Source organism: Chelonoidis abingdonii, chromosome 7, assembly GCF_003597395.2.
Source record: "Chelonoidis abingdonii isolate Lonesome George chromosome 7, CheloAbing_2.0, whole genome shotgun sequence".
Taxonomy (NCBI): domain Eukaryota; kingdom Metazoa; phylum Chordata; order Testudines; family Testudinidae; genus Chelonoidis; species Chelonoidis abingdonii.
In genome coordinates this window covers 14,239,260-14,263,337 of record NC_133775.1, presented here as the reverse complement: position 1 = coordinate 14,263,337, position 24,078 = coordinate 14,239,260, and the positions used below count along the sequence as shown (strand labels likewise).

Genomic DNA, 24,078 nt, shown 5'->3' with positions numbered 1-24,078 from the left:
GAAGGGCAGTTTAGGTAGGGTAACAGGAAAAACTTCCTAACTGGCAGGGTGGTTAAGCACAGGAATAAATTGCCTAGGAAGGTTGTGGAATCTCCATCACTGAATGTTTTTTACAGCAGGTTAGACAAACACCTGTCAGGGAGGGTCCAATTATTATGTTGTCCTACCTTGAGTACAGGGGACTGGGCTCAATGACACAGGAGGTCCCATCTAGTTCTATGACCCTGAGTCTAAGTATTTTCAATCCCTTTTTTTCAAAATCTTTCTAAATAACTAGCTTTTAATTGTGCTACATATAAATACTTTGCTTTAAAAAAATTAATAAAATGGTGATGATTAACAAAATTCGAGAAACAGAAGAGTATTTAAGGACAGTAGTAATTAACCTGCCACGCTGAAAATATTTCTACCTTAGAGAACTTCCTTCTCCTCCTGAACTATCCTTTTTGGATCTGAAATGGCAGCGTACTATTCTCATTCTATCTTTTCACTGAAATTCTAGCTACCATGCTGATGAAATGGGCCTTTATTGAACTTCAAAAGCCCATAATTATATCTCCTTTCCTTGAGCTTTGATATTTTAATATTCAGCCGGTGACATTATTATCTATTCCATCCACAAAGCATTTATTTATTTTGCTTGCTTTATCTCTGTTATTTCTTCAGTCGTCAGAGGCCAAGGAAGAAGCCCCCCTGCTTATTGGCAGTGGCAGAAAGCAGGAATTGAATGTACTAGAACTTTTATCTCCAACAGCTGAAGAGCGAAGCGTTTGAACTCCTTCTGCTCAGGCCCTAATGGGACTCAAAAATCTCCTCCTCCTCCTCTCAGCAAGTTCCTCTAATTTATGCTTTGCAAGAGCCTGCCAAGTTTCTTTATATAGGTTCCCCTGTGCCATGACAGAGAAAGAGTCAAGAAGACAGTCTTCCATCCAAACTATGACCTGAATTGTTCATATTAGAAGGGCACTCTGTTTTCTAAAGTGTTGGAAGCTGCAAAGAAATTTCCACTCATGTTTGTTCAGCCCCAGTCTTACCAAACTGGCTGAACGTGCAAGCGTGGCAGAAATATTTAATATATACATACAGCACAAATATAAATACACACCGATAGCTGGCCATGGGAACTTTGGCCTAACAAAATAAAGTGGTATTTCATGGCAAAGTCATCAGCAGTTTATGCTTCACGGTTCCAGCAGCTAAAAGGAGCAAAAGCTCCCACAGACGCATCTGCTGTTATTCCTAATGGAGTTTAGAAATGAGGCTGAGCTGCAATATTCAGAGCCAAATCCTGACACCCCCCTACCAAGTTTGGGATCCAGGGTTTTGGTTGGAGTGCATTTCTAATAGGACGGCAACATGAGGCTGGAGGGAAATCCATTGCTTTGTCCCCTTTTCTCTTTCCTTTAGGGCTAAGCAAACCAATGCAGATAACACAAAGGGCTAGATAGTGTGACATACACACAGACAGCCTGTACATGCTGTTGGAGAGCTGTGTTGCTCCAATAAGCACATCAGGGAAATTGTTCCTGACTGCTCCTGGAGTTGCTCCGTGTGCACATTGCATGCTATCCATTAGAACAGTGGTTCTCAAGCAGGGGCACACATACCCCTGGGGTACGCAGAGGTCTTCCAAGGTTACTCAACTCATCTAGATCAGTGTTTCTCAACTTGGGAGTTGCAACCTCTCGTTGGGGGGCGGGGGGTCAGAAGACGAATTTATGGGGGCACAAGTGCAAGGCTAGTCTTAGGGGATGGCAAGCAGGGCAACTGCCTGGGGCACTGTGCCACAGGAGGCCCCACGAAACAAAGTAACGTGCTTCAGCCCTCAGCAGCAGGGCTCAGGCTCCAGCCCTGGGTGGTGGGGCTCGGGCTTCAGCCTCACTGCCCAGGCCTCTGGCTTCAGACAAGGTTCACAAGTGAAAAATTGCTTCAAAAATCACACTGAAACATAAGTACACTATTTATTTTCCAACTGATGTATATTATAACTATATGGTAAAAAGGAGAAAGTCAGCAGTTTTTCAGTACTAGTGTGCAGTGAGACTTTTGTATTTCCATGTCTGATTTTGTAAGCAAGTAGTTTTTAAGTGAGGTGAAACTTGGGGTACACAAGACAAGTCAGACTCTGAAAAGGGGACAGTCATCTGGAAAGGCTGAGAACCATTGCACTAGAGTGTCCAGTCCCCCCCTTCCCACATTACTGTCCTGGCTGTCCTCTGTGGGCCAGTGCATGGTGGCCCCAGCTTCCCCCTGCCCCTCCTTGGAATGATTTGCTCCCTGAAGGGTTCAAAGATTGAGTGGTCCCTGCTGTTGGGCTCTGCCTTCACATGTGTGGTGCAATGTGAGAGAGGCTCTTTGCAGTGCCCAAGCCCCTCCTGGGTGCCCGTGGATGAGTAGTGTTTCTCAGATGCAGACACTGTGGCTGCATGCAGCCACCGGGGGGTTTTCCTGTGGCCACGACATCCTGGGCAGAAATGGGGAAGGGGGCAAGCAGCAGCCCTTCCCTGTAGGGCCCAGAGGCTCTGGGGGCAGGCTTAACACTCCCCTTCGGGCTTGGAGCTCTGGTGGCAGACTCCGGGCTTCAGCTCCCCTTCCCAGCTCAGGACATGGGGTCTGGGTTTCAGCCCAGGATGGCAGGGCTTCAGTAGTGCCAGCCTTACCCAGCACCGTGATCTAGATGCAAGGAGTGGGGTGAGCCTGGAGTGCGAGGCTGCAGAAGGGAGCTCAGGGCAGTGGGGGAGAGGGGAAGCAGCAGGGCCTGGGGGACAATGGAGGGACTAGGAGGAGGCAATGTGGGCCACAGGTGACAGGTGGGGGGCCAGGAGAGGTAGCGAGGGCCAGGAGCACGAACACACAACTGTACATTATTTTTATTATTGAGTCTGCAAAAAAAACCACAACTCTACATAAATATATTGCAATGATTTGGATGTCTATATGTGCATATTTATTTGTTTTTCCTAAAGTTAATTAAGTATTTTAGGAAAATTTGCCAGAGTGGCCACTAGCAAAAGTTGGTGGCTGCACTTTGAGACCATCAAAAACATTTTGTTGTGAGAATCCGACTCTAGCTCACAGAGTTCTAATAACAGAAGGAATGGCCCAAACCTTTGCCCAGAACTTAAAACAAACCCCAACATAAAGTGTTTGTGTGTGTGTATCACTGGCACAGGGGGAGGAGATTACAAAGCACCATGAAAAACTCGGTTCTCACAGTGTTTCTTGATCTCATGGAGTCTCAGCAATAACTCGGAAGTAACTGGGCATCTTCTTTGACAGCCTGCTACTGTGAGATTTCTAGTATGATTTCTAAAGTAAATCTCTTTGGGTATGTCTGGAGAATGGTCAGTGTACCAGATAAATGTACAGATGGTGCTCTCCTTTTGAGTCACAACCTCCTTTTTTAACTGGGTCATTTAAATTGTATTAAAATGTGTATAATATTGACATATGCCTTTCACTGGAACATCTTCAAGCACTTTACAAACATTAATTAATTAAGCCTCAAAACAGCTGTGAAGTGGTTCAAAGCAGCAGTTCTCAACCAGGGGTCCGAGAACAAGCAGATTGCAGGGAGGTCAGCCAAGCAGGGCCTGCATTTGACTCACTGGGACCCAGGGCAGAAAGCCAAAGCAAGCCCGATCCCCCAGGGCAGAAGCCAAAGCTTGAGCAATTTAGCTTCGCAGGACCCCCTGTGGTGTGGGGCCTCAGGCAATTGCCCAGCTTGCTACCCACTAACCCTGACCTTGTGTTTTATATGCTGAAAAAAACAGTTGTTATGGCACAGGTGGGCCATGGAGTTTTTATAGCATGTTGGGGGAGCCTCAGAAAAAAAAAAAGTTGAGAATCCCCAGTTTAAAGTATTAGCATGCCCCTTCTACAGACATGGAAACTGAGTCAGGAAACTTAACTCACTTTCCCAAACTTACAGAGCAAATCAGCAGCGTTTACAGCAGCCAAGCAGAGAACTTCATTGCAGCCTGTCCCAGGCTCTCATCATGGGACCATACACACTCTCTAGACCAGTGATACTCAGACCTCAGTGGTTCAGGAGCCAAATTAGCAATCAACATTAGAGCCACAGTAGTGTGAAGTCATTGTTTCATTTACTATATATATAATTCTCACAGTAAAATGACTGACCAAGCATTATTATTTTATCAACTACAATTGATTAATAATATAGTAAAAGCATCCTGATTGGTTAACAACTTAGAATGGTTAATAGTTAAATCACCCAGTGTTTTAATATCACGTGCTGCAGAGAGCCACAGGAGACACATTAGAGAGCCGCTTGCAGCTCATACGCCTCAGTCTGAGTATCACTGGTCTAGTTCCCTCTAAAAGTGTTTCCCTAAATAACATAAGTTTACAAAAAAGCAAACTCGTTTGAGAGTTGAAGGACAGTTATAGTATGAAATTATTTTTTGCATTTAAGATATTATTGGAGTGCCATAAAATCACAACCTTGTTGTAGTGCGGCGGCCTGGCTCCCAGGTGTCCCAGAGAATGAAAAGCCCAGCTGGAGGTCGGGCTGGGCGGAGCTATAGAGCCCTGAGCCCACCCCGCAAAGGGTCAAGCCTGACCAAGAAGTATAAAGGCAGGCCCTCCGAGCTCAGTGAGGACGCAGCCGTCAGAGGGGCCGGACGTCTGCGACCGAGCTCCCACTGGGGAGGCCTGGCCGAGCCTGCCCTGCGCTCGCTACCCGGAGGAGGACTGGCCGAGCCTGCCCCGTGCTCGCACCTGGAGGAGGAACCAACCTGGCCCGCGCTCGCTACCCCGAGGAGGAGCTGAGCCTACCTTTCGCCACTTACCCCGGAAACCTGCTGAGCCCGCCCGTGGATGCTCACCCTGAGGAGCCGATGGTGGTTGACCCCTACGCTGACACGACGACAACCCAGGTAGGTCCTGAGGGGGAGTACGGAAGCAGACCAGGGGCAGCCGACCCCAGTCAGGCTGTGGAGTTGCTGGAGCCAATGCCAGTGTGTTGCGGCCAGGATCCCCACTGACACAGCAGCAGACTGCCTGCCGCTGCTAGGGCCCCGGGCTGGGAAGCCATGGAGTGGGAGGGCCTGCGTCCCCCCTGCCACCCAACATCTGGGTGGCAGCCTCCCCCTCTCCCTGGGCCTGAGGAGGCCAAAGACGAGAACGCTTATTGCTCAGCCCTGCTTAAAGGCCTGAGCCTACTTGACTATGCTGTGTTTGCTGCCCCACCCTGAACCCAGGGCCTGAGCTGGACAGACTGAACTGCTTGCTTGGTGTAGTGAGGCGGCCTGGCTCCCAGGCGCCCCGGAGAACGAGGAGCCCCTCTCTCGACAGCGGACCCCCTTACACCTGTACAGTACACGAGAGAATAACTTAGAGATGCAAACCCTCACAACCAGCCTCAACAATGGTGGAAATCCAAGCCCACTCCAACCCATTTCACTCAAGTCTGTCAAATCCAGTCTAAAGGGAGCTGATCAAAGGCACAACAGAGAGTTAGGAGTTGGGCCTCCAACTCTCATTAGCTTTCATCTATTTGTGTTAATGGAAATCCCTCCCTCTCTCATTTACTAGGTGTTTGCATCCCACACATGTGACTTCAGACCCCATCCTGGTAGGAAGGAGCCAGCTCAGAAGGACCCCTGTCCCCCTTACTCCACAACAGGAGGGAAGGGAAATCTGAGTTTGCCCACTCTGAGCAGAGCATGAAGCTAAACATTTTTTAGTTCCTCCGTCCCATGCAGATCAGCCTTACGCATTCCCTTCCCAGGCACTAATGGAGCTGCATCGTCTTAATGGCTCTAAGATAGGAATTAATTTGTTTTGCTTGTTGGCCCACTCTACAGTACCATTAGCTTAAAAGTACTGAATTTCCATCATGAACTTCTGTGGGGGAGGGAGCAGTAGGGGGGCCTGTCGAGTTTCCAGTACGTAAAAAGATACTCTGCTGAGCTCAGAGTGAAAATCCCTGTGATTTGCTCTACTCCCCTGCTGATAACACCATGCACAGACGAAAGAAGTTAAGTCATCTAAGCTCTAAATATTCCTCAGTCATGTCATGTGAGTCACAGAACTCATCCCTGCCACCCCCCGTTTAAAGCATTTGAATGCTTCTTTCCTTTCATCTCTGTTGTTGTTTACCTAGCAATTCCCAGCAATGAAGCCACTGATAGGTATATTCCTGCTCAGTTACAAGATCCTGCTGTCTGTTTTCTGGATTAAGTTGTTTATCCTCTTGCTTAAACCATTGGGAAACGTATATACTGTTTATGTCAGGCCAAACTTTGCCATCTTCCAGTAACACAGTACCAGACACCAAGCACAAAGAGCTGTCTGGAAGAGTGGTGACAGTATTTGATTGGAGATGATAGGCATGCCAAAGTACTGCAACCTTTCAAGTGACCACGTAATGACCATGTTTTGCCTTACTCCCAGGGGGTTCAACCATTTAGGCGACCTAGGCGGTTGCATAGGGCACTAGGATTTTGGGGGCTGCATTTTCTTCAGCAGCGACTGCAGCGGCCGGATCTTCATCCGCCACGTTTGCTGCTGGCATTTAGGCGGAAGGAGCTGAGGCAGGGGAGCATGGGGAGGGCCACCTGCAGCAAGTAAGAGGAGGGGCGGCACGCAGGGGAACTCCCTGCCCCAGCTGTCCCCTGCCCCGCCTCATCTCTGAGCATGCCATGGCTGCTACACTTCTCCCGCCTCCGACGCTTGCGGCAACTAAGCTGATTGGTGCTGCAAGCTTGGGAGGTGGGAGAAGTGAAGCAGCGACAGCATGCTCAGGGAGGAGGTGGAGCAGGGATGAGCCTTTGGATGGCCTTTGCCTCCCCCCCAGCAGGCTTCTGTCAGCAGCCATGATGGGATCGTACAGTCATAGGAGTGCAGTGTCCTTGTCATTCCTCTGCTTTTCTCTTCCTAAGCTGGTCCTGCTCCAGTGGTACAAATGATGTGAACACAACAGTATAAGGAAAGCAATGATACTGCAAATACTTTCTGATACACTTTAATTGAGCAATTATCTTGGCTTTGGTTCTTGAATGCACAATGGATAGGTAGACATCCAAGACAGGAACTACACAGGAGCCTTTTAAATGAAAATGAAGGGTTTTAGAATTCATTGGGTGGTTTGATAGGGAAAAAATAACCTCAAGGTGCTATTCTTTAAAAGCACATGAAAGAACTTTAATTCTGGGATTTTGAAAAATGAGAAAGTCTTAGGGGGCTGCTTCACACAAAAATGACTTTGTATTAAGAAATGTTAGTTTCTTAAATTTAGCGCTTTAAAGGATGCAAAGGAATTGGAAATCTAAACACATAGCATATCCCTCCATTCAGCCCAACCAACTAAAATATTTGGCTTCCATTTGCAACTACTCCAATCAAAAAACAGTTAGGTTTGAAGGAAAGAAAGTTTGAAGTGAAGGTTAAATTTATATTAGATACTTGTTAATTAGCTAGTAAATGAGTCACTCCCACAGACTGGCATATTTTGTGCTATTTAAAGCAAACATTGTGTTAAACTGTGTCTGCAGCCAGAGAGTTGACTACACAGTAACATTTCAAAGCTTAACTTATTCATTTTTTTTTTTTTACTGTTAAAAAGGCCAAGACTAAAATACCCACCTGGGCATTCATAGTCAGGGAAGGAAGAGAGACCTGTTAGCCTTTATGAAAGCTGCTTCCATTTATATGTACATCCACCAAAGTGCTCTCTGGTTACTTATGATAAGCCAGCCTTGTGTTTTCCTCATGCCTTACCCTTCTGTTTCTTGTTAGCATTCCCTCCTTTAATGGTCTTTCCACAAGAAAACTGTTGACCTAGATAAATAAGTCCAAAACCACATTTTCACCAGATTTGGTAAAAAGAAACTTATGAGTGTTTACACCATAGTTAAAATGGTTCCTTGGCTTAATAAATATTAAAAAGGGAAGAAAAAGTGGGTCTTTCCAAAATTGCCCTGTTCTGTACACTCCTTTTGAAGTTCTGGTTACTGGTCACTGTCAAAAACAGGATACTGGGCTAAATGGACCATTGGTCTGACACAGTATGGCCATGCTAATGTTCTTAAAAGCAAAGAAAAATTCTCTTTGTGGCATGGTAGCATCTGCCAACCTTCTAGATCTACTTTGTCCACGTTAGATCCCTGACTCCCTTGTGGACTACTCGGCTTGACTCACAAAAAGCATCCAATCACTCTTCTGCTTGGGATGGAACAGATATCTGAGATACTACAACACATAGCTATCAATGTTTGCATAGACAAATAAGCCCTGGTGTTTCTTAAGGGGAAACTAGCATATACAGGGATTCTAAGGTGACTTGAATTTGCTGGTCCTTTTCCTGGAGGTTCTAGAAATTGGAGAAGTCTTTTTCGGATGAGGAAATAAAGAAATTTATATTTGTTTGGCCAAATCCTTCCCACAGGAACACTCAAACAACCCAACTGGAGTTAAGGGAGAGGCTTGTCAGTAACCAAGGGCAAAGTCTGAGCTCTCATTTTTCCTGATGCTGAGACCTCAGTAAATGTTGTCACCACAAGTGCATCGGAAACATGTGGCATGAGGGCTTCAGAGAAGGGTATCATCTTTCCACTTTCTTTGGGCCTAGATCTACAAGGCTAGAGCCTTGAATAGAAGCAGGATGCCAGGTCTAAATTATCACCATTTGTGCAATGGCAAAATTAATGGGAAACAAAACTTGTTGTGAAGTAGGTTGGATCAACTGATCAAATGTGTCACAGGAATTTAATTTATTTTAAAAACAAACTCAAGCAGAAAGAAAAAATCCAACTCTGCACAACTCAATTTTCTCCTTCTTTACTGCTAATGAAACATAATTTCCTTCTCTCCACTCCACAAAAATGACAATTTGCAACTGGACTTCCATAAATTCCATGTCACATCATTCTTCCCCCCAGTGTGATGAGGGTTGGTGGTATCAGCCTCCATTAACAGCATAGTCTCATGACTGATGCAGTAGGCTAGTATTCAGGAAATCTAGGTTCAATTCTTAGCTCTGTCACTAGCCTGAGGTAGTCACTTGCCTCCTAGTGCCTCAGTTTCCCTGTCCGTAAAATGAGAATAATGATACTTGGCCTCCTTTGTTAAAGGTCTTTGAGAGCTATGAACCTAGGTATTTTTATAGCGATACTCCCTCTACCCCATCACACTGAGCTCTAATTTGCTGAGAAAAGCACAAATTTGTCTGCAGCTGTATTCTATGATCACTCATTTTTATGTGAGCCCCAGGTCAAGAGTGCTTGTAGTGTCAAGGGTAAAAGTTAATTTTTCACTTGTGAGAGCCTAAATCAGGTCATTTCGTTTCCTTTGCATGTGGAGGAATATAGCCTACGGAGCATACAGTTCAAAGAGGGTGCAGGATGAACTAATACAAGAAAAGTTCAGGCTTTAAGGTTTTGTCTTACAGTGTGAAACTGAATGTGTGTCTCTTCAAGGCAGTAACAGCTTTCCATTTTTAAGTCAAGTTTGGCCAAAGGCAACTGCTTCTTCTTAACACAGTTTGGTCATTCATCAATGTTTGTATTTCTGCTACGTTAAGCTTGGCAGCTCAGTTTGTTATATAATGATCACATGGGTGGCTTCCTTCCCCCTCCATTGCCCCCTCCACACACACACACACACACACTTTTATTTCCAATTTAATGTTAAAGAAAAACACAAAAGAAAACTGAATCTCATAATCAAAGTCTTTCAGGAAATGCTTTTGGAAGTTACATCACTGCATTGGAACTACAGACAGAGCTGTCCTTTGAAATTTGCTCTTCACCTGATATTTCAGGAGATATTTTCCTCTCCTTCATCTCTCTTACTTTCCAGCTCCCAGTTCTAATGTTTAATACAGGCAATAGCTTTGAAGCCTGTCCAAATGAAAATGCCAGAAGCACCCAGGTTTTCCAGGGAGCCTGTCAACTCCAGCAATCATTAATTTTATGTGCTAATTTTAAAGTTGATCGTTTTTGTGTCTTGAACTTCAAAGGTGAGTCCAGTGAATTAGCTAGGATTTGCAAAAAAGTAGAAAATCGTTTTTAAAATGTTTCTTTGCAAAAGAATATTATTTTTATTTCAAGGAATGCAGATTTCCCCTTTGTAGCCTATATAAATGTTGTTGAAGAGCTCCATGCCAAATACTTGTTTTGTCTCAAAGAAATCTTGAAACTGTGAAATAAATCAGACTGGGCTATAAAGTGTTTTCATTTGTTTCACTAGTGGTACTGCAGCTTTTAAAAGTGAAGTGTGCACATAATGCTTGTGCAGTGCAATTATATTTTTCAGTTACAAAGCACAATTTATTAGATTAACTAAAGTGCCCAATTTCAGTTTGTTTCTATCAGATATTACACAACCATTTGCCTGAAATTTCTAGGGCATAATTTTGACAATTTTCCCACTCGTCGGCACATTAAAAACAGCTGTGGGTCTGGACAAATGACTTCAGCAGAACCTACTGAAAGTATCTTTTTTCCCCCTTCTGAGCCCAGCAGATGAAACTTGGAGTTCATTATGGTAGTTTAATTATGATTCAGTAAGGATGTCCTTCAGTGAAATCCATGGCTCCATAAACAACATGTTCTGTCATATTAGATGTCTTCTATTTCAGTTTTAAAGTCACAAACCCATGTGCTTCTCATTTGAGTTTTTGGACCCCCTGCTAAACTTATAAACATAAAGGAATGGTAGCAAAGAACAATCAGCAGCTTGAAGTGTGTATAGTCTCATATTCTGGCTTGTGGAGGGAAGTTTACTGGTTTCCTAAAAGAGAACATTCAGAGCGAAATTGGGCTGATTTAGATGTTGGTATGAGATATAGCCTCAGTCTGATACGGGTTAGCAAATGTATAACAAATGCATTCTCCCTGAGTCTCTTACATTGTTTTAAAGTGAAAACAGCTGAAGGCTCTTGGCTTATTCTCCTTTGCAGCAGAAGCTTTAGGACACGTCAGAGAAAAGTTCTGCAGCGCTGCAAGCAATTAAAATGGGTATTTTTTGTGTTTATTTTTTTCCACTTTATCAAAGCCTAGAAACTAGGAGAAACAAAAGATTTGCAGGCAAATAGGAACAAAATCTTTCAACATATTTTAGCTTGTGTTAATTTTACTGTGGTTAAATGCATGAGGAGGTTTCTTCTTCCCCCACGCACTCCTATTATTTGTCCACTAAAGAAATGCAAGTTCTTCCTTAATGTCTTCTCTTAGCTTTAGTGCTCTGTTGTGGCTTTTAGATTCTGACCCAATAAAACACTTAATCATGTGCTTAACTTAAGCAGGTGACTTTCTCCATTGACTTCTAGGCCAGTCCAGAAGTTTACTAGCATTACCAGTTTCTACTGTTTATTTATTAACTCCAGTGAGTTTGAGTTCAGTACCCAATAAGACAAAAGTGCCATTATAATTGTTTACTTATTATATCTAGGGCCCTACCAAATTCATGGCCATGAAAAACACACCAGGGACTGTGAAATCTGGTCTCCCCCCCTGAAATCTGGTGTTTTCTGTGCTTTTACCCTATACTAGCATTTCTCAAACTGCAGTCTGCAGACTCCTGTGCGTCTTTGAGGGCCCTTCAGGAGGTCTGTGGGCCCCACTGATCAACTCCTTCCCCTTCAGAGGTGCAGCAAGGCTAAGCGAGGCTCCCTGCCTGTCCTGACTCTGCTTTACTCCCAGAAGTGGTGGCAGAACAGGGGGCAGGCCAGGGAGTCTCCAAGCGCTGCCCCCGCCCTGAGGTCCAACTTCGCAACTCCCATTGGCTGGGAGCTGTAGGGGGTGCCTGTGAGCAGGTGCAGCACCCTGACCCTCCTGCCTAGGAGCCGCTGCCAGAGAGATGTGCCAGTTGCTTTTGGGAGCTGACCCAGGTAAGCATCGCACCCCTCATCCTCTCCCACATCCCAACCCCCTACTCCAGACCCTGCATCCAAACTCCCTCCCAGAGCCCACATCCCCTCCAGCACTTCAACCCCCTGCCCCAGCCTGGTGAAAGTGGGTGAGGGTGGGGGAAAGCGAGCGAGGAAGGGAATGAGCAGGGGGTGGGAAGAGGTGGGATGGGGGGGGGATCTTGAGGGAAAGGTGGAGTGGAGGCAAGGCCTGAGGCTGAGTGGGGGAACTTGGGGGTCCCAGAAAAATTTTAAATCAAAATGAGGGTGCTCAGGTTGCTGAAGTTTGAGAACCACTGACCTATACTATACAGATTTCACAGAGGAGACCAGCATTTCCCAAATTGAATATCCTGACCCAAAAGGGAGTTGCAGGGAGGTTACAATGTTATTTTAGAGGGGTCATGGTATTGCCAGATATGGTGGCTGCTGATTGAGGGCTCAGCTCTGCAGGCAGCAGTGCAGAATTAATGGTGGCAATACCATACCATGCCATCCTTACTTCTGCACTGCTGCTGGCAGCAGTACTGCCTTCAGAGCTGGGCTCTCAGCCAACAGCCACAGCTCTCCAGCAGCCCAGCTCTGAAGGCAGCACCACCACCACCAGCAGCACAGAAGTAAGGGTAGCAGTACACAACCCCCCTATAATAACCTTGTGACCCCACACAACCTTTTTGGGTCAGGACCCCTACAATTATAACTCCTTGAAATTTAAGATTTAAATAGCTGAAATCATGACATTTTAAAAAGTCCTGTGATCATGAAATTGACCAAAATGGACTATGAATTTGGTAGGGCCTAATTATATCACATGTAATATATTGCAATATACTGTGGACAGCTAGCACATTAAAATGCTTCCATAATATGATTCTCTTTCTGTTGTGAATACAGATGGGTAGATATCTGAAGAAAGTATCTGTGAACATTTGTTTGAATAAATACGAGGAATTCACTTTGAATGTGCATCACTCTTCTTTGATGAACATTTCTTTTTCTCAAGCATGTTTGCAAAAAGTGAAGGTCTTGTGAATAGTCATGGAACTCCATGTTCACAAGAAGTTTCATGCCCATAGAGTTCACATAGCTGTCTTGTAATCTCGTTCGTTTCCTTTCACCTGCATATTACAATTTCAAATACCCAATCCAGGAGCAGAAAGAATGCTAGGTGATACAGAAACTTACCAGGAACAATAAATAGTCAAATGTAGTTGACGAGAAGCAATTATGTGAATGAACCTCAGTCTACAGGAATGTTAAATGTCAAATCATTCGAGTGACAAACAAATTAATCAGAATCAAATACAATTTGTAGATAAGTCCCAAACAAAATAGTGGAAATTCCAGCTGAAATTTTCAGCGAGTCCTATTGATTTCTGTTGACAACTAGGTTTTGGAAAAAAGCAATGAGTCAATTGAGCCACTAGATCCTGGGGATACAGATTCTCCAAAAAAAAGCAACCAAGAGTCCTGTGGCCCCTTATAGACTAACAGATGTATTGAAGCATAAGCTTTCGTGGGTGAATACCCACTTCGTCAGACATCTGACGAAGTGGTTATTCACCCACGAAAGCGTGTGCTCCAATACGTCTGTTAGTCTACAAGGGGCCACAGGACTCCTGGTCGCTTTTTACAGATCCCGACTAACACGGCTACTGCTCTGATACTGGATTCTCCAAGGGAGGTTAGTGGAAATCAAACGTGACAATTAAGGATACTGGTATTTATTATTTGTACTATGGTAGCACCCCACTGTGCCAAGCACTGTACAAGCACAGAACAAAAAGCCCCCAGGAGCTTATAGTCCGAGTATATTGGAATTTGCTCTTGAACAAGGGCCAACCACAGGTACTTTCTATTTCTTCTGCTGACACAGAGATTGTGAGCGATTAGTAATCTGTATACAGTACGCTGAACATGTACTAGGCTGACAACTTTATCTAAAGTATTGCACTCACTAGCTGTACTTCCTTGGCCTGTAGGGTAGCAAGAAAAAATAAAGAACTACCAGATTAATCAGGGACCTTGCATTTGCCTCCAAAGGCTTGATAAGCAGCTGATTTGTCCCATATGCAGCCCAGCCATTAAGACTGGCAAGGATGGTCTCTTCACACATGTGCTTTCCATTTCTTCTTCTTTGGGATGCTGTTCCAGCTGGTAAGCAGGCAACCAGCAAGCTGATGCAGACTGACATCTCCACTCCTACTGCTAACATACGCATCTCACTTCAGTATGGAATCAGAGAGGCAATAAGACAGTAAAATGGGGATAGGATTCAGACACACAGTGAGGCCTGGCTCACGCCTCCAAGGGTCTGAGACACAGCAAAAACAAATGTATGGTTCTGCAGGTGAACAGTGAGGCAGAGTCCACTGAATGGGGAGGGGAAGTGATCAGAAAGAGTCATCTAATCCTTCCAGGGTACATCTACACTACGGGATTATTCCGATTTTACATAAACCGGTTTTATAAAACAGATTGTATAAAGTTGAGTGCACGCCGGCCACACTAGACCATTATATCGGGCTGTGTGCATCCATAGCGTCGAGGCTAGCGTCGATTTCCGGAACGTTGCACTTGGGTAGCTATTCCATAGCTTATCTCATAGTTCCCGCAGTCTCCCCTGCCCCTTAGAATTCTGGAATGAGAGCCCAATGGTTGATGGTGCAAAAATCATTGTTGCGGGTGGTTCTGGGTAAATGTCATCAGTCATTCCTCCTCCGGAAGCAACGGAAGCAACATTTTGCACTCTCTTTCCTTGGATTGCCTGGCACATGCATAGCACGTCAACCATGGAGCCCGTTCAGCTTTTTTTTTTTTTTATAGCCACCTATGTTACTGGATGCCGCGGAACAGAGCGATACTCCAGCGCTACACAGCAGCACATTCATTTGCTTTTGCATGATAGCAGAGACGGTTATCAGTCGTTCTGTACCGTCTGCGCTGGCGTAAATTGGCAATGAGATGATGGTTATCTGTCCTCTGTACTGTCTGCTGCTAATCATGGGTGCCCCTGGCTGAGATCGGCCAGGGGCGCAAAGCAAAACGGAATGACTCCCGAGTCAATCCATCCTTTATGGTTTCTAAAATAGAGTCAGTCCTGCTAGAATATAGGGGCAAGTTGTACTAAGAACCAGTTGTCAGACAGCACAGCGCTCCGTGTCAGATTCCGTCGAAATGGCATGAGTCTAACAAATGTCATTCGGGAGAATCCCCCTGCCAACAACGCCGCTTAAAACATGCCCGATGCTTCCCTCCACTCAATCCAAACTAATCCACTGTTTCCCCTGAGGCACCGTGTGGCAGATGTCCCCATTGATGTCATAGAAAGTTGATAAAGAATGCAGGGAATATAGAAACATGAGACATTCTTACGTAGGATAAATGAGGGGGAGGCATGCCTCCGGGGTTGATTAATGAACTCAGTTCCACAGACAGGAACCAATAACCGTTGCGGGGACTCAGAGGGAGCACATTCAGCTGCCTGCTATGATGAGTCCAGGCAAAGATACAGAATCGTTCTTCTTACACAGAAAGGGGGGCTGATTGGAAGCTCAGCCCCAGTTCTATGATGAAGCACAGTACCAGCCGTCTGAAACCATCTACATGGGGAATGACCAGACCTCATTCCTATTTTCCTCATCAACACGTCTAACCACTAGGCAGAACCTCACTGGCCAGCCGGGCACTCACGGGCGATTGTGAAAGACGCTGATATCAACAATATGGCACCATCTGCCACCGGAGAGGGGAGGAAGCCGGATATGCTCTCACTGCTGCCAGCCTCTGATTACAGCAGAATTCAGTAGAATAGTACGGTGAAATTGAAAGAAGTCAAGAACTATTCTTTCCCTCTTTCTTTAGTGCCGGGAGGCCGGGAGTACATTGATGAGCTATTTCCCTGAAGCCATGCCGAGACAATGTGTTGACCCTACGGGCATTGGGACGCTCAGCAAGAATGAATACTTTTAGGAGACTGCTGTGGACTGTGAATAGCTGGAGTATCATCAGTACCCCCCCCACTTCCTCGATGAGCGGTCATTTGAGTCTCTGGCTTTCCGTTCGGCTTGTCACGCAGCATCTGTTGTAAGCCTGGAGATTTTTTTCACCGCTTTGGCATTTCGTCTTTTGTAACGGAGCTTTGCTTTAGAAACAGATTTGTCTCCCCATTTACAGCGATCAGATCCCAGTACTCCCGTCGGTTCATTCTGGAGCTCTTTTTGGATTGGACTTGCATTGGCACCTGTGCTGATCAGAGCTCTATGTGGGCAAACAGGAAATGAAAAAAATCAAAATTTTCGCGGGGGGCTTTTTCTGTTACTCTGCCCGCTGCAATCGAGTAGTTCAGATTTGCTGTCCAGAAGACGCGGTTCGTAGGTACACTGTGGGTACCGCCCGGAGGCCAAATAATCATACGATTTGTGCACACTAATCCTAATCTGATATGGTAATACCGATTTTAGCACTACTCCTCTTGTTGGGGAGGAGTACAGAAACCGATTTAAAGAGCCCTTTATATCGATATAAAGGGCCTCGTAGTGTGGACAGGTACAGCGTTTAATCTGTTTAATGCTGCTAAAATCAGTTTAAATGCGTAGTGTAGACCAGGCCCCAGAAAGCCAGAGAAAGCCAGACATAAAACTCCTCCAAAAGGCCAGGTGTTAGTCCCACAAAGCCAATAAATGACGACATCTCCTGCAGCAGCATGAGAATTTGTTACATGCCAAGTTGCTGAATACGTACTCTCTAGTTTCAGAATCCCATTTATGGTATTTAGGCTGTAAAATCCTTCCAGACCATATGAGTTCCAAGGGTGTTACTCTAGAGGGGTTTGGGATGTGCTATATCTTTCCATTATTTGCATCCTACACACTAGGATTTTCAGATTTGAGGGAGAGGATGTCTTAAAGATATCACTGTGCAGGAAAATGTTTCTTTTCTGTATAAACAGATGGATAATATAGAGCCCATTGTTCAGTGTAAACAGTGGGGTCGGCAGGATGGATACCTGCGCGGAGTAATGTCTTTCACACAGCTTTCAATGGTTAGGTGTAGACCAACACTAGCTCTACCATGGATGAACAAGGTGGGGAAAAGGATCCAGGGACTTTCCTCTCTTGCACATAAACCAGCCACAGTCCAAATTTTTGAATTCCCTGACTCAGTGAAAGATTTGCCATTGACTTCAATGGAAGGAGGCTTGATTCTCTCCCCACAGGATAAGTGCAAATCCCATTGACTTCCTCATATCCTGTGGTGGGAGGACGGGTCACCTCATTTGTAGCACGTGAGAGAGAGAGAGAGAGAGAATATATTATGTAATGCAAAGCAATTTATTATTTAAAAAATGCTCTCTGTACTGTGTTGCTACTGAAATGAGGAATAGATGAAAGTATAAAAAAGCTTTTCTTCCCTTTTGTCCTTGGATTTGTAGTGTGCCCCAAGCTGTTGGAAACATCTCAAATTAAAGCACTAACATTTGCTGCTGAAGTAACTATCAGCTTTATGGAACTTGCTTGTGCTGATATCAGCTCAGTCAGAACTAAACTCCTGAAGACCAGCCCACCATGTCCTGGGCCCAGGGTAAACCAAGCACTGAATTTTCTGGAGGTGGTCACATTGCCATTTGCTCTGAGAGGCACTAAAATATTGCCTAAAACTCCAGAACAAGAATAGTGGTTGACATTCCTCTGTCATGATAGAACAAAGGCAAAGCCTGCTTGTGCAGGAGACGGACCTTTCTTGGGGTGGCCCAAAGCTCTGGAAAGAAATCTCATGGGATTTAAGAACCACCACAAAAATCAGCACCTTTTGTTCCCAGTGCAAAGCGTGCTTTGTCAACCTGGCCTTCACTAATATAAACACATAGTGCATTGCACTTCCAAAAAGAAAAATCCCACATGCAATTCCACCATCAAGACAAAGAAAGAAAGGAAGGAAAGAACTACAGGGTACAGATGCTGCTACACTTCTAGGTTGAGAATTCAAAGGGGTTTAAGGCATTTAGGCACCCAACTCTTGTTGACTTTCAATGAGAATTTGGTAGCTAACTCCATCAGGCCAGTTTGAAAATCGGAGCCGTAGCTTACTGCACTAGTGGAAGGCATTCATGATGCCACAATGATGAGCACAGTAGAAGAACCTGAACAGGACAAAGTAGAACAGAAATATTCTCCAACAGCAGGACACTCAACTCTTACGGACTTCAATGGAACTAACACATCTCCTGTGGTTTGGAAAGAGGAATCCCAACATCCTCCCCTACCAACTACAAGCATAGCATTCATTTTAAATGATAATTCCCACTTAAACTGCTACCATTGAATTGGATAATGGCATTACTATAGATCTGTAGATAACAAAAGGAATGTTATGGATGCAATGCCAGAGTCTTCCAACTTCCACTACAGCTGCTGTTATACTATGATATGTTCCTTATGCTCGCCGTTTCCTGGACTCCAGATATTTGAGCTCCACTTCTATGAGCAGGGGCATTGTTTTAAAGAGCGACTGTCCAATTGGGGAATAACATCTTTAACACTCTAATGTAAAATGGGATGCAGTTGGCTCGAGTCCCTTATCCTGCTGCTTGATTCTAAAATGAGATCATAATCCAGTGCTTGAGACATTGTGGTCTGGTGCCATAGAACGGATGTGATGTCATAAACTCAGTATTGTGCCTGCACTATAGGTTGGGCCCTACCAAATTCACAGCCGTGAAAAATGCATCACGGACCATGAAATCTGGTCTTTTGTGTGTTTTTACCCTGTGCTATACAGATTTCACGAGGGAGACCGGCATGTCTCAAATCGGTGCTCCTGACCCAAAAGGGAGTTGCAGGGGCGGTTAGAAGGTTATTTTAGGAGGGCCATGGTATTGCCACCCTTACTTCTGTGCCGCCTTCAGAGCTGGGCAGCTGGAGAGTGGCAGCTGTTGGCCGGGCGTCCAGCTCTGAAGGCAGCACAGAAGTAAGGGTGGCAAAACCATACCATACCACCCATACTTCTGTGCTGCTGCCTTTAGAGCTGGGTGGCCGGAAAGTGGCATCTGCTGACTGAGGGCCCAGCTCTGCAGGCAGCAGCACAGAAGTAAAGGTGGCAGTACCATCCCATCCCACCCTTACTTCTGTGCTGCTGCTGGCGGAGGCTCTGCCTTCAGAGCTGGTCTCCTGGCCAGCAGCCACCGCTACTGCACAGCTCTGAAGGCAATGCCACCATCAGCAGAAGTGCAGAATAAGTCTAGCAGTACTATAACTCCCCCTACAATAACACTGAGACCCCTACAATACACACATACAATTCCTTTTGGGGTCAGGACCCCTACAATTAAACATCATGGAATTTCAGATTTAAATAGCGGAAATCTTGAAATATACAATTCTATGACCATAAAATTGACCGAAATGGACCCTGAATTTGGTAGGGCCCTAACTATGGAGAGAGCAGATGAATAAGGAAAACTCAAGGATCTTCAAATAATAATGAGCAAAGGTGGTTAAAAAAAGGTAAATGGATTTCCACTTAAAGATTGAGAGCTGTATTCAGCCCCACAATCACAGATGGTGGCTGCAACGTATAACCTCTGCACCACTGTTCTGGGCTTGGCAAATTCACTTTTGGGGTTTTCACTGCCACTGTCCCTTGAGGCATGTGCCAAGAATGGGCAGCTTTGAAAACCAGTCACAGTCAAGTGTCTATAGGAGATCCCTTGACACAAGCTGTCTAAGAGATGGGCTGAATGTGTGAAGTTTATAGGTACCTGGCCACACCCTCTCCTTACCACACATTTTCTATGCCAGTCTGTATCTGGCCCCGCTGGCAAAATGAGGACTATAGGTGCCATGTGGAATTCTAGACAGGAGTGGATTAAGCCATGACCTATAAAAGGTGGGTCATAAACAGATAGCTAAGGGTTAATGTTTCTTTCACCTGTAAAGGGTTAACAAAGGGAACCAAACACCTGACCAGAGGACCAATCAGGAAACTGGATTTTTCAAAGCTGAGGGAGGGAATGCTTGGGTCTTTGTCTTTGTCTGGCTCTCAGCTATGAGAGGGGATTTTTTCTATCTTCAAGCTTCTAATCTTCAGTTTCAAAGTTGTGAGTACAAAGGTAGAAAAAACAATAGGCTGTTATTGTTTTTTTTTGTATTTAATTGTGTATTTGCTGGGATGTTGAAATTGTACTCTTTTTGATAATACTGTTTATTCATATTTTTCTTATTAACAATAGCCCTGTGTATGTCACCTTAAGCAGAGATCATGTTTTTATGTCTTTTCTTCTTTTTATATAAAGTTTTCTTTTTAAGATTTGGTTGAAGTTTTTTTTTCTCTCTGTTAGGCTAAGGAACGATAGGGCAGGGAATTCTCTTTGTGTTAGATCTACGGAGGTGAATCTTTGCAGCACCAAGGATTGGTGTGCGAGGGGAGAGAGATAGAATCTTTCTGTTTCCTTGTATTTGGTTGTCCTTTTGGAAGAGAGAGACATGCTTCTGGGTATTGTGAGTAAAGAGGTGCAATCAGTAACTCTCAGGTTAGCCCAGAGAGGAAATTCTGGGTGGGAGAGAGAGGGGGAAGGGAAGTGGGTTATTTCCCTTTGTTGTAGACTCAGGGCATCTGAGTCTTGGGGGTTCCCCAGGGAAGGTTTTGGGGAGACCAGAGTGAGCCAAAACACTGGAATTTTTGGATGGTGGCAGCGATATCAGATCTAAGCTGGTAATTAAGCTTAGAGGAGTTTATGCTAGCTTCTCAGGTTATGAACGCTAAGGTTCAAATCTGAGTAGGAAAGCTATGATAAGGTATGCAATAGATAGACCTACCCCTGCTCCCATAGAAAACAACGAACAGTCACAGCTCACTCAAGAATTTGAATGGGAGCTGGATACATAGATAACTAGTGAGCCAGTGCAAAAACCAACCAACCAACCAACCATTTCAATGGTCCTAAGAAAGGCAAACTGAGATCTTTACATTGTGTTCTCATTAAGCATCCCACTCCCTGTTCTCTGCTGCTTTAACCTTCAGTTGTTGCTCTTGGAATCCTCCTTATTCTGCTCCACTTGTCATTCTTTTTATTTTTATTAGAGACACTTTGGCAGAAGACTTATCAAAATGCTCTAAGCTTGTCAACAAATGCTCTTAAGTGGCAAATTGAGGCAGAATGTGTAAGTGGAGAAAGGGCATGGGAAAATACGTGAAGTAAAAGAATGTTGTATGTTGAAGAAAGGCAGTAGAATAATAAGAGTAGGATCCTGCTCATAAATTACTTGCACTGTTATAAAAGTGGGTTCCTACTATTAAGCCATGCCTATCTGTGCGTACTTCTTTTAAAAGTGCTGAAAAGAGCTATGCAGGAGGGTAGATCCCCAACTGACAGCAACTGGCATTGCCCTGCAAGAACCAATGGAGCTTACACCTGCTAAGCAGATAGCCCTATGACTAATGTAACTAGCTAAAAAGCTTGCTTCTATTTATTGCATTTTAGCCTCCAGAAGCTGTCACTTTTTTGGGCTCAGAATAACTATAAATTAAAGAGCGGAGCCTTAGGTGGTGAAAATCAACATCACTCCATTGCAGCTTTGCTGATTTACACCCTACTTTCCCCCCTCTGAACTAACATTAAATGTGAGGCTATCCAAGTGGCCCCCTCATTCACCAATGTGCAAGTCTGAGCCAGACTATTCATTACAGTGCGAAAAGAGTGCCCCTTAGCTCTCTTCCTCTTTGAAGTTTCGTAGAGGGCGTTTGCTTACATAAGCCAAAGAAAGAGGGGTTTAAGGGTGACCCCAACACGGACTAGTGGTCTCCACTTTCATAAGCATATAAGAAGAAAAATAAATCACTGAAAAAACAGCATAAGCCAAGACTTACAGTGTGATTACTTAATTAGGTGTAAGGTTACATTGCAGGTCATGTTATGCTGTACTGGAAGGGTTAGAATTCAGCAGGTTTAGGTCAAACAAAATAAATCAGAAGTTCCCTAGTAAGGTGAAAATAAAACGCTATCCCTACCACCTACCAAACTGCATGTGGAACAGCAGCAAGCAAGCATCCTGTAGACCAAGGAAAAATATATGAGCTGGTAGGGGTTAGTACCTCGACTTTAATTTCTGATATGTCTCTTTGAAGATTATAGTGTGTGGAAGTAACCTGAGTCAGGCTGGTTCAGGTCAGGGCTAATGGTCAAAGCGTGCTAATCAACCTCATTTAATTCCAAACTGCACTACTAGCTGGATAAGGAGTCCCAGCCACAGGGCAAATCATGAGCAAATAATTTGCATGAGCAAATCAATAGGAACAAGGGCAAATCTCAAAGAAGGTGAAAGGGTGACTAGCCCAGACATGCACATCTCACTAAATGCAGCTGTACTGGTTCACATCAGCCAGGAGGAAGCTTTTGGTGGCGCAGTAGCTACTGGCTATGGTCAGAACTGTGAGATGAAAACTTGGAAGAATGTGAGACAAAGGAATGAGTACTTTAGCAAGAAAAGCTAAAAGGAATATGAGAGAATGCATTGATCACATCTTTAACCAACTCCAGACAAAGAGCTACAAGGGCTTTGCAAGGATTATCCCAGTACTGGCGTTGTGTCATTAACCATGACTCTATCCTCTTGGAGCCAGGGGCTGTCTTTACATGTCTGTAAGGTACCCAGCACAACAGATGAGTGACTGGAGCTCCTCGGTGCTACTGGTATACCAATAGCAAACATATAAATCAGATTCAGTTCTGGTGTCAGCAAGTGCCACTTCATGAGACTGAATTTAATGCTCTATCTTTCATGGGCTGTTTAGCCTCAGGGAGCATTTTCTGGCCAAAATAAAATGAGCCTTATGGACAAGGGATGAGACCAATAGTGTTGTATAGAAATCTAATAGGAGTCTATAGAAATTACTCTACAAGTCCATAGAATCTGATAGAGAATGCTCCCCTTTATAAAGGATTTTTGAGCCATTTTGTAGAATTGCTAGGATGTAAATTATTCTCTATCAAATTCTATAGGACTTCTCCGTTAGGGGAAATCCAGTCTTCTCACGGTATCTTCACTTGAAATGACACAAGACCACAAGATTTCATTTTATCAGCCCTATAGATGCCTCCCCAAACCATTAAATATATACATAAAAACACCCATACACCCCAATTCAGTTCTGATGTAAGGGGGTGCAGCAGCACTGAAGACAACAGAGTGAACAGGAGACCCAGCTACTTAAAAAATATATATGAGTTACTAGAACCCACTTGACAGTTAGACAAATCAGAAAGAAAGGCAAATTTGAGAACTTCATTTTCTACTCACAATCTTTAGGGCTTTTACATGCTAATGCAAGGATGCTTTGAATTCCTGCCTAATAATGTTATTCTGTAACCCTGTCATCCTCTAACAGGGCTGTGAAGGTCTATGCCAGAAGGAAGTTTCTCAGTGTCATGAAACACGGGAGGAAAACAGTCATCGTAAGTAATAAATGAAGCAAAGCCCCTTGTAGTGTTGCTCACCATCAAAGGGCTTGGTGTGGGGCAAGTCTCGGTATGTTGCAGATTTGTTCAGTACAAGTTAATTAAGGAAACATATAGATATTATTTTCCATAGTAGATGCAAGGACTGTATATATAGACATAAAAAGTGTGTGTGTGAGAGAGAGACAGAAAGAGATTACATCATTTAAGGTTTAAAGCTCTATTTCACCTAGACACTTAAGCATGAGTGTAATTTTAAGCACGTTAGTAGTGAACGTCAGCATAAATCTGTCTTAACAGTGATTGTAGTTGGTGCAAAATATACCAGTTATTTGTTATGCAAAATTATGAGAAAAAATCCCTCCTCAAAATTTCCCTTGAACAGTTTTCTGTTTTTCGTATTAAAAATCCCCAATTTTTAAACCAAAAAAATGGAGAATTTTTACTGAGAAACCTTCAGTTTCTCATTTTTTAACAGCCTCCTTTGTCTCAAAAATTAGAAAACTTTGGCCAAAATGACATTTTTTGACAGATTTTTTTTTTCAAAACATTTCAAACAGCTTGTTTATGAAAATATTAACAATTGAATAAGAGATTCCTGAAGGCCTGGAAATGACTTCACTGACCAAGAAAGTGTAAGGATCCATGGGACTTGGACCCAGACCTGTAACAGCTGACATTTCCACATTGGCACCAGGAGCTCATGCAGAACCACATTCAAGGAGCACTGTGGAGATTAGGCAATTCA

The 24,078-nt window shown here is 44.2% G+C and overlaps 1 non-coding gene across 1 annotated transcript; it reads left to right on the top strand.

Annotated features, from left to right (window-relative positions):
• Window positions 1-6,925: 6,925 nt before the first annotated feature.
• LOC116838129 (small nucleolar RNA Z39) lies at window positions 6,926-6,989 on the top strand. The gene has a single exon (XR_004376865.1). It is a non-coding gene; the product is annotated as a small nucleolar RNA Z39 (small nucleolar RNA).
• Window positions 6,990-24,078: the final 17,089 nt, after the last annotated feature.